The sequence below is a fragment of the Oratosquilla oratoria genome, chromosome 20, assembly GCF_046742065.1.
Source record: "Oratosquilla oratoria isolate Oo_2021 chromosome 20, ASM4674206v1, whole genome shotgun sequence".
NCBI lineage: Eukaryota > Metazoa > Arthropoda > Malacostraca > Stomatopoda > Squillidae > Oratosquilla > Oratosquilla oratoria.
Window position 1 is genome coordinate 10,345,827 of NC_134796.1, and position 7,500 is coordinate 10,353,326.

General features: G+C 45.1%; 1 protein-coding gene across 1 annotated transcript in view; it reads right to left on the reverse strand.

Annotated features, from left to right (window-relative positions):
* LOC143036100 (uncharacterized) overlaps positions 1-7,500 on the reverse strand; it is a 600,714-nt gene that overhangs the window by 244,440 nt on the left and 348,774 nt on the right. The gene's annotated exons all lie outside the window — the stretch shown is intronic.

Below are 7,500 nucleotides of genomic sequence, written 5' to 3' on the forward strand. Positions count from 1 at the left end.
GCTCGTAGTGTCCCGTCTTCATATCTCGTTTTATCTAGACTGTTTTTAAATTCGTGTATTGTTTTTGCACACACCACTTTCTCATCTAACTTGTTCCAAACATCTATTAACCTGAGGGGAAAGCTGACCTGTATACAGACACCTAATCAGCCTTTTTCTGTTCTGATCAGGAAAGTAATCACAAGATGTATTGTAATAAAAACAACTGTATCATGCAGCCAGAAGCACAAACCGAACCGAAATTGATGTACTCATGTCGCTGCGTTGCCTTGTAGATATACAAGGCTTGCATCTCTCTCCCTCCCTCTCTCTCTTTCTCTCTCTCTCTCTCTCTCTCTCTCTCTCTCCCTCTCTCTCTCTCTGTCTCTCTCTCTAGATCAGCGTTTCTCAACCTTTTTACCCTTGCGTAACCTTTAAAATAAATTGCATGTCTCAAGGAACCCCTGCTCAAAAACATATACCATATCTTTCTCGGTTTATTTTCATCGTAATAATAGGTTTGATAGGATGATGTCTATATTACATTATTACAATAATCAAGAATATGTCGTGCGTGTTTAATTATATTACGTATATGAAATTAAATAAAAAATCAAAAGTGCATTAGCTTATCTCACTTGTTCTCGCGGAACCCTTAGGGACCTTTTGCGGAACGTTAGGGGTCCGGGTAACCCTGGTTGAGAAACGTTACTCTAGATGAAAAACATATAAAACCAGAGAACATTTCAAGTGCAGTTCTCTCGCTTCGATGGGGTTGGCACCCCTGCTCTCGACCTCAAACGAATCGACCGAATGCATTTGAAACCCGAGAGCGGCAACCAAATCTTCTAACTATTTTAAAGCAGACTACAGCACTGGGCTGCAGTAATGCTTGGAAACCGGTTAACCGCGACATTTCCGGCAGAGCGGGCGGTTCCCCCGCGGGACGGCGACAAGCGAAATAATTAGGGAGGATGGCCGTGTACCGGGAATACCAACCTTTCGATCCGCAGTTTCTGGCGTGCCAAGCGTACCAACATTTCGTTTTGGAATAGGGAATAGGAAGAAAACATCGTAGAGGTTAGGGTTCTACTATTTACAGCCTAAACCTTTCTCATGCTTTCAATATCAACTAAGACATTTCTTTTTTGATTATGTGGTAGTAATGGTGGTGATAAAAAAAAAAAAAAAACGTCAACCACCCTATCCTAAAAAAAAAAGGAGGAAACTACACTAATCAGACACCAAACAAACAAGACATAACGGAGCAGGAACGAACAGCAACTATCATAAAAAAGGGGGCGGGGAGAGGAGAGGAGGGGTAGAAGGGAGAGAGGAGGAGGGAAGAGAGGGAGGGCAGTGCCATAATTGGACTCGTAAAACAAGACTAATATCGCCAAGCCCCCTCCAGTTTCATTCCGCGTCCGCCTTCTGCTGTGCTCCTCCTCCCCCCCCCCCCAAATCGTCTTATGGGGAAGTACCTGAAAATTGACACACACCCCAACACACTTCTCTGTCAGGCCAACGCACCTCTTTCAGCTCTTTATTCTGGCTAATTCCAATAAATGTTGTCCAGTGATGGGGCCTGATTTGGAGAGAGAGAGAGAGAGAGAGAGAGAGAGAGAGAGAGAGAACGGGTTCTTAAGTCAACCATCAGCTGACTGAAATCGACTGTTTTCTTTTATAAATTAGTAAATAAGTAAATGAAAAAAGGCGTCATCGTACCAAAAGGCTGAATCCTTCCACCACTCTTCACCACTAATACAAAAAATACAAGACCATAAGAATGCAGGAGACTTCAAGAAACCATAAAGCGGTTCAATGCCCCTTACCACTTGTCACTCCCTATCCACAAAATTATCTTCTCTTCTCTTCAACCAACCAATAGGTTCAGCGCTCACTACATGGTTACTAAGTCTATTCCACTCGTTAACCACTCAGTTGGTAAACTAGTTCTTGCCTATTTCCCCCTTAAGCGGCCCATACACGATCAATTATATTGCGCAATTTCATTGTCAATACTCTGAATTGACAATTAAATTGACCGTGTATGGGCGACATATCGCCCATACACGGTCAATTTAATTGTCAATTCAGAGTATTGACAATGAAATTGCGCAATATAACTGATCGTGTAGGGGCCGCTTTAAACCTAAATTTCTCCAATCTAAACTCGTTACTACGAGTCCTACCTTGCTGCCTTGATAGCCTAACATACATAGGAACATACGAATGAAGGAGACTGCAAGAGACCATAAGGCCTACACAAGACAGCTCCTGGCCGTCGACTGGCTATTTCATTCAATCAACGGAAATCCCCCAGCGCATGAAAAGGGTTCGAGTCCTGTGTAAGCCAAACGTTTCGTTTCTATGAGGTGACACGTTTCCAACTCCACCTGGATAAGCTTACGCCAGGAGGCGCTGAGTAGCTGCGGCCGAAGCTGACATATTTGCTCTATTATGCGCTTTATGGACTGTTAGGGCAGGTAAACAGTCACTGCTGTGAATCGGAGAGAAGTGCAGGACTCGAACCAGCATCTAGAAAGTTGTGAGACCAGACTGCTTCTGATTGTGTCATTATCAATACTTTGTTCATTGATCTTTACATTGACTGGTCGCTATTCGAAAGCTATGATTTTCATGTTTATATATATATATATATATATATATATATATATATATATATATATATATATATATATATATATATGGGATCAATCCAAGTTTTGAAGGTCTTCTCATCAGGCGTCAACCAAAACAAAATATATCTTTTCACACACACACACACACACACACACACACACACACACACACACACACACACACACACACACACAAATATGCGGAAGGGCGCGCGAGCGTGTACATGAAAGGGGTGGGAGTGGAGAGGGATAGTGGGGGGGGAGACAAGGGGGAAGTGGGAGGGGGGGACGAGGGGGTGGGGGGAACAGAACGAAAAGCAGTCATCCAGACCTGGCACAAGAGGCCCCGCCCACCAAACACACCTACGAACATGTTTACATTCCAGCTGGGCACGCCCCCACACCCACAATGACATTCCGCCTTCGCCCACGCCGTCCATCGCCTGGCCGCAAGTCAACCTGGCCGCCCAAGGGTCTGCATGCTTATCCCCTCTCTCTCTCTCTCTCTCTCTTTCTTTCTTTCTCTCTCTCTCTCTTTCTCTCTCTCTCTCTTCCAGTCTTGCCAGGTTTTATATGTTTCAAAGGTTTCACTGTGGCTGTTGTTAGCTGATCTGAAGAAATTCAAAAGGTGAAGAGGCAGAAGAAGAAGAATAGGAGGAAAAAGAAGAGGAGGAAAAAGAAGAGGAAGATTAAGAAGAGGAGGAAGAAGAAGGTGCAGTTTGTAAAGACGGGGGGGGGGGGCTACACCCTTTTGGATTCGAACACTGACATGGCCAGTGTGGTCTTTCACCTCACCAACACCGTTGTGTGTGTGTGTGTGTGTGTGTGTGTGTGTGTGTGAGAGAGAGAGAGAGAGAGAGAGAGAGAGAGAGAGAGAGAGAGAGAGAGAGAGAGAGAGAGAGAGAGAGAGAGAGAGAGAGAGAGAGAGAGAGAGAGAGAGAGAGGGGGGGGTGAGGGGGGAGGGTTGTTCTCCCCCTCTCCCGAAATAAATCATCTTGGGAGGACCGCCAGAACAAAATGTCCATGTCCTGAATAGGTTCAACGAGACCAGGTTCTTACCGTGCAGCACTGCACAGATGAGCCTGTGGGGAATGCCAAGGGATTTGATTGAGGATCACAGGAACGGTCCTTGGCATGAAAGAACTTTGTACAGACCGGGACCCCCCCCCCCCCAGATAATTTAGGCTTTCTGACAGCTGGACAAAAAATTATGTTCCAAACACATTTTCATTTCTTTTTTTTAAGATTTATTTTTTCCTATGGAATGAGTACGTTAGGTTTGGTTAGGTTAGGTTAAGAATTATTGGACAACACAAGTTTCATGTTAAATTTCCATGTTTGCAGGATTCTGGTATTTCGTTGAATAAAATCGCCTGGCGGCAGCCTGAAAATACAGATGGCCCAAAATGGCAACATGATTGCCTGGCGGATTGGTCGAGGCGGGTGCCAATTCAGCTGATTAAAATCGCTTGGCGACACCTGACGTCGACATCCGAGTCAAACAGACGCTGAAAGGGTTAAGAAAGTCGTGATGTCACTTTTTAATTATTCATTTATTCTATTCATTTATTAATTTATTTATCAAATTAACAACGGATAATATTGTCGAAAACAACGAGGCCAACTCAGCAACAACAAACTATAAGAACAACAACCACAACAAACAACAACTCCAGAGTGTGGCTTCAGGCATGACCGGATTAACGCCTTCCCAAAACACTTTATTCACTTAGTTACGGTAAGCTCGTAACGGTAGCATTAAGTCTCTTAACCTGAGTTTCTTAATCCTCAGGGGTATTGAAATAAATTACACGGGTTGCTGGGAAATGCTCAATACATGGCGGCACTTTATTTCCTTCCAGTATTCAGATGTTCATCAGAGTTTAGTGGGTGCTAGACTGCCTAGACGTGACAACTACTACAAAGGTGGCCTCACGGTCGGAAAAGGCTCAAAAACGCTGCTCTGGACACAAACCGGATTAAGCCACGGAGGTGAGGTACAAATGCTTTATCGTTCCACAGGGAATAGAATGACGGCTCTGTATTAACCAATCAAGACTGACCACTTAGTTCTCTCGATGACTGAGTGTTATGAACTGTTTACTTTACCACCGCTGGTATCCTTTTTGGACAATCTCGCGGCGCTGTCTGTGCGGTGCTCTTGATAACCTGTACATTTCTGCTGGTCTCTTGCAGTCCCCTCCATTCTTATGTTCTTCTGTTTCTTAAGTCGATTTTATTCAACCGAGGTCCGGGGTCGGAACTACACCACAATAAAGAGGTTAATCTTCAGTTAGAACGATTTCTCGATCCATCACTTAACGCAGCCCGAAGAGATTTCTCCCCGTCTTCTCCTTTTCTGCATGAGAGGACAGAGAGGGGGGATCGCCGATTTAATGAAGCGGCCTTGCTGTGGATGTGCTGTGTCTTGTGACACTGCTTCTAACCCAGGGCAGTGGACAAGATGCAGGGATGACCCGTCATCCAAGAGGTGCCAAGACAAGAGGGAGGGTAGATGGTGGAGGGGAGTGGGGTGTGATAGGAATGGAATGGGTGGGAGTGGTTTTTAAGGCTTTGTTTTTTGTCTACCTCCCTTATAAGAGGGAAAAAGCCTTTGATATATGTATGTATCAACCCAATACCAACTCCTAAGGCGCCGAGTTGTAAATCTGGTGTATGCAATGCATAAGCTCTACAACGTGCCCATGCAGCCAAGGAGCTCGTGTATAACTATCACTACCACACTAACATGAAACACCCACTTTACTCAATTTATATTCAGGAGCTCGCCCACTGTCCTTCGAAGTCATTTAGACTCTCTCTTTCTCTCTCTCTCTCCCCACCCTCTCTCTCTATCTATCTCTCTTTGCCATACATCTGAATCCTACCCGTGGTAAAAGTGCGGTACATTGCTTTGTTCCTTTGACCACACCTTTTCAAATCCAACCCCCCTCCCTCTTCCTCCTCCTCAGGGCCCATTTATATGTTCTTGTGTCCCCTTTCCCCTCATCCCTTGTCCTCCTTCCCACGACTGGCCTGCAGACAGAGAGGCTGCTTCCTACGTATCTGATCTTCCTTTTTCAATAACTCAATTTGCGCTATCTGGTTGGCCGGCACGCCCAAGAGTCCCTCTCTCTCTTTCGTTAATTGGCTGCCCGGGGGCATTTGTATGGCCGCACGCGGTCCTGGCGCCTCCTGGGCTTCTGAAGACCTCAAGTTAAGAGGTAGAAGAAGAAGAAACAGGGGAAACAGATGACAAAAAGAAGAGGAAGAGGAAGACGAAGAAACAGAAGAACAAGGAAAAAAAGAAACAGGAAAAAGGAGACAAAGATGGAGATGGAGGCGGAGGAGAAGAAAAAGATGACGATGCTGAAAAAAAAAAATGTATTTCGTCAGCGATAACCAACACATTATTGGGCCAAAGAGTCTCAGGGGTGGCAGGTTTAGCGTTTTTTTTTTTTTTTTATCTTCTATTCGTTTTATCTAATTCTTTTATTTTTTATTTATCCATTTATTATTTTATTTTCCGAGAGAGTTCCACGTCACCTTTCAGACTTTGGTTCTTCAACTTCGAACTTCGACTGTTCTTCGATTCTTTCTTTTCGGAACGGACCTCTACGGGCTCCATTTGATCTAATTTCCTTTATGTCATTATCTGAAATATGTTGATAAAAAATTAAGATTCCGAACTGGAAGTAATCAGACTAAATTATTGATTTTTTTTTTTTTATGTTAAGCCTGTAGCCACTTCCATTTTGGGTCACATTACTACACGTCACTGAAAAATATAATATTCTTAAAATTTCGATGGCAGCACTGCTACCGAACACCAAGGACCGGGATGGGGCTTCCATCGGCCCCTGACGGATGAATGAAGCCTGCGAGAGAAAAAAAAAAAAAAAAAAGAAGAAGAGGGGCATCTTTAATGGATTGGGTTCAAAGTGGAGAAAGGACCTGGCCAACAAAAGGAAAGAAAAAGATAAGAGAGGAGGGGAGTGGAGGGGAGGGGAAGGAGGAGAGAGAAAGGAGGGAAGCGGAGAAGTGGGGAGGGAAGGGGAGAAAAGGGGAGGGGATGAGAGGGGAAGGTACGGAGGAGAAAAGAGGGGAAGAAAAGAGAAGGGAGGGGAATGGAGGGAAGGAGTGGGGAGGGAGGTGAAGGGACGGGAGGGGGGAAGAGGGGGAGGGAGTGGAGGGGAGGGGAGTGGAGAGGACGGGAGAGGAGAGGAAGAGGGAAACAAGAAGAGTCGGGAAGGGAAGGGAAGGGAAGGGAAGGGAAGGAAAGGGACGGGAATGGAAGGAAAGGGACGGGAAGGGGAGGGAATGACAGAGAGGTGGGGAATGCGTCAAAGGCAGACATATTAACACTCAACAAGTTAAAATAACAAAAGCAGTAAGTGGGTCTGCCCCACACCTATTATCATCATAACTTCAACTTCCTTCCATTTCATTCTTTGTTCTACACTAAACTCTCCCTCCCCCTCCTCCTTCTCCTTACCCATCATGCCCTGTAGTAGTAATAGTAGTAGTAGTAGTAGCAGTCGTAGTAGTAGGGAGAGTAGATGAAGGGTGGAGAGTGGCGAAGAGGGAAGGACAAAGAAGGGAAGGGGAGAGAAGGGTAAGAGAGGCAAGAGGAGAGAGATGGAAAGGAAAAGGGAGGGAAGGGAAAGGGAATTGGGGAGGGAAGGAAAAATATTTTTTTGTGAATAAAAAGCGTTTTTTGCCTTTTCTTGCCTTTGGAAAACGTGACCCAATTTTCATCTCGACATTTCCATATCGTCCTCGACTGGAACCGAAAAAGCGTTCGTTCGACACAGTCTTTGTCCTGGCGACAGTCAAGCGATTTTATCATGCGACCCGTGACCGCGCTCGGCCCCTGGGG